The following is a 6,005-nucleotide window of genomic DNA, read 5'->3' on the forward strand; positions in this document are numbered from 1 at the left end:
TAAACTTAATGAAAATCTTATTTGTAAATCAAACATAAATGAAACAGGTAAGATACTCAGATGAGAAGCTCACTACTGAGTTAAAGTACTATTGAACCAGTGTTGACATTAATGAGATAATTAAGAGACGATTGAACATTAATGATGAACACCTGATGATAACAGATCAGAATCACTGAAGGAAAGAGAAACACGAGAACTACATCTGACTTCAGCCACAGCTTTAGATGAAATCAACTGAAGATAAAAGAAGACATTAAATCTCTGAAGATCTCATCAGAGGATTAAACAACTCCACAAACAGCATTACCAGCTTCACACATTACTAACCAGACTGACTTTATTTGTGTAATTTATGTTTTAATGAAAATAATAGGTTTATTTGAAGTCACCATGATGGTGAGTAGTGTTTTCTTTAGTTGGACTCTTGACCCGCCAACATTAGTTTTCTGGCTGCTTTAACTGTGTTTATAGCACTATTGTTATGGCATGGAAAGCAAAGCTAAAACATGGCCAGGTGATTTGGCTCGTTGTTCATGATGCTATAATCATCATCTAGTGATCACTGATCTTTTTCAGAGTCTAAGGTCCTTGTTATGTGTGTTAATTTTGTTTTATTCATAATAGTGGCCAACTAGCATTTCATTCTACAGCATGAGTTTCAGCAATGTTGTGGCAATCTAATAATATGCAGAGCTAAAAAAATAAAATAGAAAAGTGTGCAAAAGGTTTTAATCTATGGCAATTATCAGACACAAACAGATATCAAGAATCAGTGTATAAATCTCAACAATGGTGACAATCAATGAAAAGCTTCATGCTGCAGTGCATGCTGGGTACCACCAATCAAAACTCTCCCGTGGGTCCCAGCATACATTGCGGCATGAATAAATTATCCATCTGAATTGACACATTTTCTTTGATTCTTACAACTTTTTTTTTTTTACTTTTGCTGTTTTTCTTGTGACGTTTTATAGTAGCTTGTTTCATGTTAAGAGTAGATGTTTATCTGATTTTTTTTTTGCTTGTCACCATTGTAGAGACACATACACTGATTCTTGATGTCTGTGTGTGTCTAAATTAAGCTGTAGTTTAAAACTTTTTTTATAAACCTGCATATTGTTTGATTACAACAATCATACTGGTTATCATACTGCAAACCACATGAATATTTCTACACATACGGCTAATCACCTTTATAACCAGAGCATTAGAATCTGAATGAGCTCAGTGATTCAACCACTACATGACGATTATTTAATCATCACTAAAGAGCCAAATCACCTGGCCATGTTTCTTTCTTGGCTTTTCATGCTATAACAAAAGTGCTTTACAAACACAGTTAAAGCAGCCAGAAAACTAATGTGAAAAAGATAAGGGTCAAGAGCCCAACTAAAGAAAACACTGTTCACCATCATGGTTATCATCAGGTGTTCATCATTAATGCTCAATCATCACTTAATTATCTCATTAACATCAACACTGCTTCAATGGTACTTTAACTCAGTAGTGAGCACACACATCAACACCGGGAAGTGGTAATTTAACATGAGCATTTTTTGGTGTGCTTTTCCATCCTGTTTAATTTACGTATAACTGGCATATATCAATCACATTCAGTTTATTAATACAATTACACAAATCTTACCCGTTTAATCTGTGTATACTTAGAAATATGAATCACATTAAGTTTATTATTTTGTTTATGTAAAAAAAATCCAAATCCATTGAAAATTTATATGCAATATAAATACATAAATCTTATGCTTTTTGTTTCCTTTTTTCTTTTAGTCTTTACATTTTGATGTAATACTTACTGGTTTTATATTTATATTTATGTAAAAAAAAAAAAAAAAAAAAAAAAACAGTGCCTCCTCTAACCACGCCTAATTTTGAATTTCATAGTGTGCATAGTTTCATAATTCTCTGGTAACGGCAGCTGCCAGCGTTTTCCCGTAAAAACAACAGTTTTTCCCCATAAAATTTACGGTAAAAAACCGGCAGCTGTGGTTGCCAGAACTTTACCGTAAAAAATACAGCAGTTACGTTTTAGGTTTTATGGGACAGCACCATATAATTTAAAGGTTTATACTGTAATTATTACGGTTAAAAACCATTTATTTTACAGGTTAAAACTGTATAATTTACAAATGTTATACATTTTATTTTATTTAACAGTAAAACACCGTTAAATTTACAGTTTTTCGAAGTGAAAAAGAACAGGTCATTGTGTAATTAACAGTGAAAAACCGTAAATTGACATTCCCAGAATTCCCCACGTGACACTTCGCATTTGATGCATTTTCATTGAATTAACTATGTTTCTTCTTAGTTTTTTCTAATCACGTATGTACATTAAGTTTTATTTTACATCTAATGTTGTTAAATTAATGTTTATTGCATTTTTTAAAAAGCCATGTCTGTTACCATGATGGTGTTTGGTGTTTAGTGTTTGTGTGTGCACCTTCTATATGTTAATATTGTCTCTCCAATAGCTGTGTGTGATGAGCTTTGATTCATCATGTGATTCTCATCACCACTGTAATTGGTGGCTGTCAATCTATATCAAAGGTACATAACAGATATTAGCATTTCAATAAGTTGGTAATTTAATATTATTTCAGTTAAATATTTTTTTATCTTAATTGTTTATAGTGCACTGTGTACATATAATTATTACAATATAAACTTTCAAATTATATGGTTTTGAACTGTAAAATAAACAATTTTTAGCCGTAATTACCACATTATAAACCTTTAAATTATATGCTGCTGTCCCATAAAATCTAAAACGTTGCTGCTGTATTTTTTATGGTAAAGTTCTGGCAACCACAGCTGCCGTTTTTTGACCATAAATTTGATGGGTATTTTTTTACAATGTACAGTTTTGAATGGTAAAATAAACGGTTTTCAACCGTGATTATTACATTATAAACCTTTAAATTATATGTTGTTGCCCCGTAAAAACTAAAACGTAACTGCCGTATTTTTTACGGTATAATTCTGGCAACCACAGCTGCCGGTTTTTTACCGTAAATTTTACGGGGATTTTTTTTACAGTGTATGTTAGTATTTAGTCTGATACTTCCTTGTGTGACTGACCAAGCTATTGCATGTAGCTAGTAGATTAACTATCATAATTTTGGCAGACTACTGAACAGCGACTTTATAATTTATTTAACCAGAAAAGACTCTCTGAGATTAAGAATCTCTTTCACATGAGTTTCCTGGCCAAAATGGGCAGCAATACATCAGTTCCATCATAATATATTACAACAATACAAACAGACTAAAAAACACTTTTACATATAATTGAGTCAAGTGTCCATTTGTTGAATAACTGTTTTAAAAATGATCTAAAGACAACACATTTTGTAATTTCAATTTTGATTGCAGAAGATTTCAGTTACTAAGAACTGCATACATAAAAGCCTTTTTGACTACAAAAGGAACAAAAGTAACAGAGAGAATGTAACATTTTGTGAGCTGAGAGTAAGTATTTCTCAACAATACATTTACATTTACATTTATGCATTTAGCAGACGCTTTTATCCAAAGCGACTTACAACTCAGGAGTACAGGAAGTGATCCGTCAAGAAGAGGTAAAGAAATGCAAAAAGTGCCCTAAATAGCAAGATTTGTATACTACTCAGAGTAGCAAAAAACAGAAAAAGGGAAGAAGAAAATAAAAATAGAGGAGGAAGAGTTTAGAGTTTATATATATATATATATATATATATATATATATATATATATATATATATATATATATATATATATATATATATATATAGCAGTAGCAATATTATTTTGCTATAGCAAAGATAAGATGGCAACATCCCCAAAATCGCCTTATAAATAGTTAAATACCAGTGCATTTTCCTTCTGATAAGCGAAGAAGACCAACCTACTCTGTTATACAGTATACTGTGACGAGTTGAGGATTTACAATCAGATATATATTTTAAAGCACCATAATAAACAACATCTAAAGAGAAGATATGATGGTGCAAACTGATACAGTACATCACCATAGTCAAGCACAAAGTAGCAGTAACCAATTTCTTTTGTACATTGAATGAAGAACAAAACTTGTTCCTAAAATAAAACCCAACATTAACTTTCATTTTTTTCTTCAGTTGAGTAATGTGAGAGCTAAAAGATAAAACATAGTCAATACCAGATATTTGTACTTTTTTACTAATTCAATCACGAAACCTATATATTAATTTATCTGTTGTTTTAAAGATTAAAGGCACAATATTTTTTTCTTTCTAAAAAGGCAGTGGCCTTGTAAAATTATGTCATCACTTAATCACCATAAAGTTGTTTCAAACCTGTATGAGTTTTATTCTTCTCCTGAACACAAAATAAGATATTTTGAAGTCTGTAATCAATCAGTAGGGGAAAAAAGAATACCATGGCAGTCAATGGGCTCAAATCAACTGTCTAGTTACCAACATCAGCAGAAGAGAGCAACTCATACAGGTTTGAAACACTTTTATGATGAGTAAATTATGACAGAATTTTCATATTTTGTGGGGTGTTTGCCGACATCTTTGAGATGTCCTGGGAACAGGGAAGGGTCCCAATGGCTTGGAAGGAGTCTATCATAGTTCCAGTGGCAAAGGGCAACTCTGTGAGCACACTAAATTACTTCAGACCAGTGGCATTGACCTCACTGGTCATAAAGTCATTTGAAAGGATTGTTAAGCGGCTTCTGCTGTTCAGTGTGGTGGGGCCCTGGACCCTTTGCAATTTGCATATAGGGCTAGCAGAGGGGTAGAGGATGCCCAGATTGCACTCTTAGATCTCCTCTATAGACATTTAGAGGGTCCTGGTACACATGCCAGGCTCTTGTTTTTGGATTTTTCTTCTGCTTTTAATACTATCCAGCCACACGTTTTAGTTAGTAAATTATTATCAGAATTTAACATTGAGAGTAATCTTGTGTGCTGGATTATGGACTTTTTAACTAACAGAACACAGCGAGTTAAGGTGAATGGTTGTCTCTCTCGGAGGCGTGTCTCTTCCACTGCTCCCCACAGGGTGGTGTACTTTCACCCTTACTATATATCCTCTACATTAACGATTGTAGGACTCATTATAGTAATAGACACATTCTGAAATATGCGGATGATACAGTTATTGTCAGTTTACTGCAGAAACATGAATCTCAGTATGGGCCAGTGGTCGATGAGTTTGTAAGTTGGTGCGACAGGTCTTTTCTCCATCTTAAATCCATCTTAAATTTAACATAAATGCAGAGATGATCTGTAAAAAGGGACAACAACGATTTTACTTCCAAAGGAAGCTTAACTCTTAATGTTGATAATGTTATCCTGTCTTTATTTTATAAATCTTTTGTCCTTTTGTCCTAAATCTGTCCTTACTTTTGCTTTTATTGCCTGGTATGGGGGCATCAGCCTGAGGGAGAAAAATAACCTCAGCTATATTGTAAAAGTGTCTGGTAAGTTAATAGGCTGCCCACAGGTTACCTTGACAAATATTTATGAGAGGCAGGTTATGAGGAAAGCAGATGCCATATTGTGTAAATCACCCCCTTCATTGTTCTTTTGAGGTCCTCTCCTTAGGCCGGAGATTCAGAGTCCCTCGTTTTAAATCCAATAGGACAAAGAACTCTTTTATACCAAGTGCAATTAGGTGGCTAAACTTGCATAATTCTTGATCTAGATGAGTAGTAGTGTAACAGTGTTTTTAATTAATAGTTTGTATTGTTATTTGTATGTGTATGTGCATGTAGTGTTTACCTGTTGTGCTACCTGTGTGTTTACCTGGCTGTAAGACAAGTTTCCCTTAGGGGACAATCAACTGAAACTGAACTGAAGTGAACCATTCCTGTAATTGGCCTTTAGTTAAAAAACAAACAAAAAAACTTCGGAATGAAAGGAGGACAGTGCCAAACACAGCAGCAGGACATCCAATATTTCTTTAAGAAGAAACCATGCAAGAGCAACCACTGCATTAGTTCTATTTGCTTAATT

This window comes from Pseudorasbora parva, chromosome 4 (assembly GCF_024679245.1).
Source record: "Pseudorasbora parva isolate DD20220531a chromosome 4, ASM2467924v1, whole genome shotgun sequence".
NCBI lineage: Eukaryota > Metazoa > Chordata > Actinopteri > Cypriniformes > Gobionidae > Pseudorasbora > Pseudorasbora parva.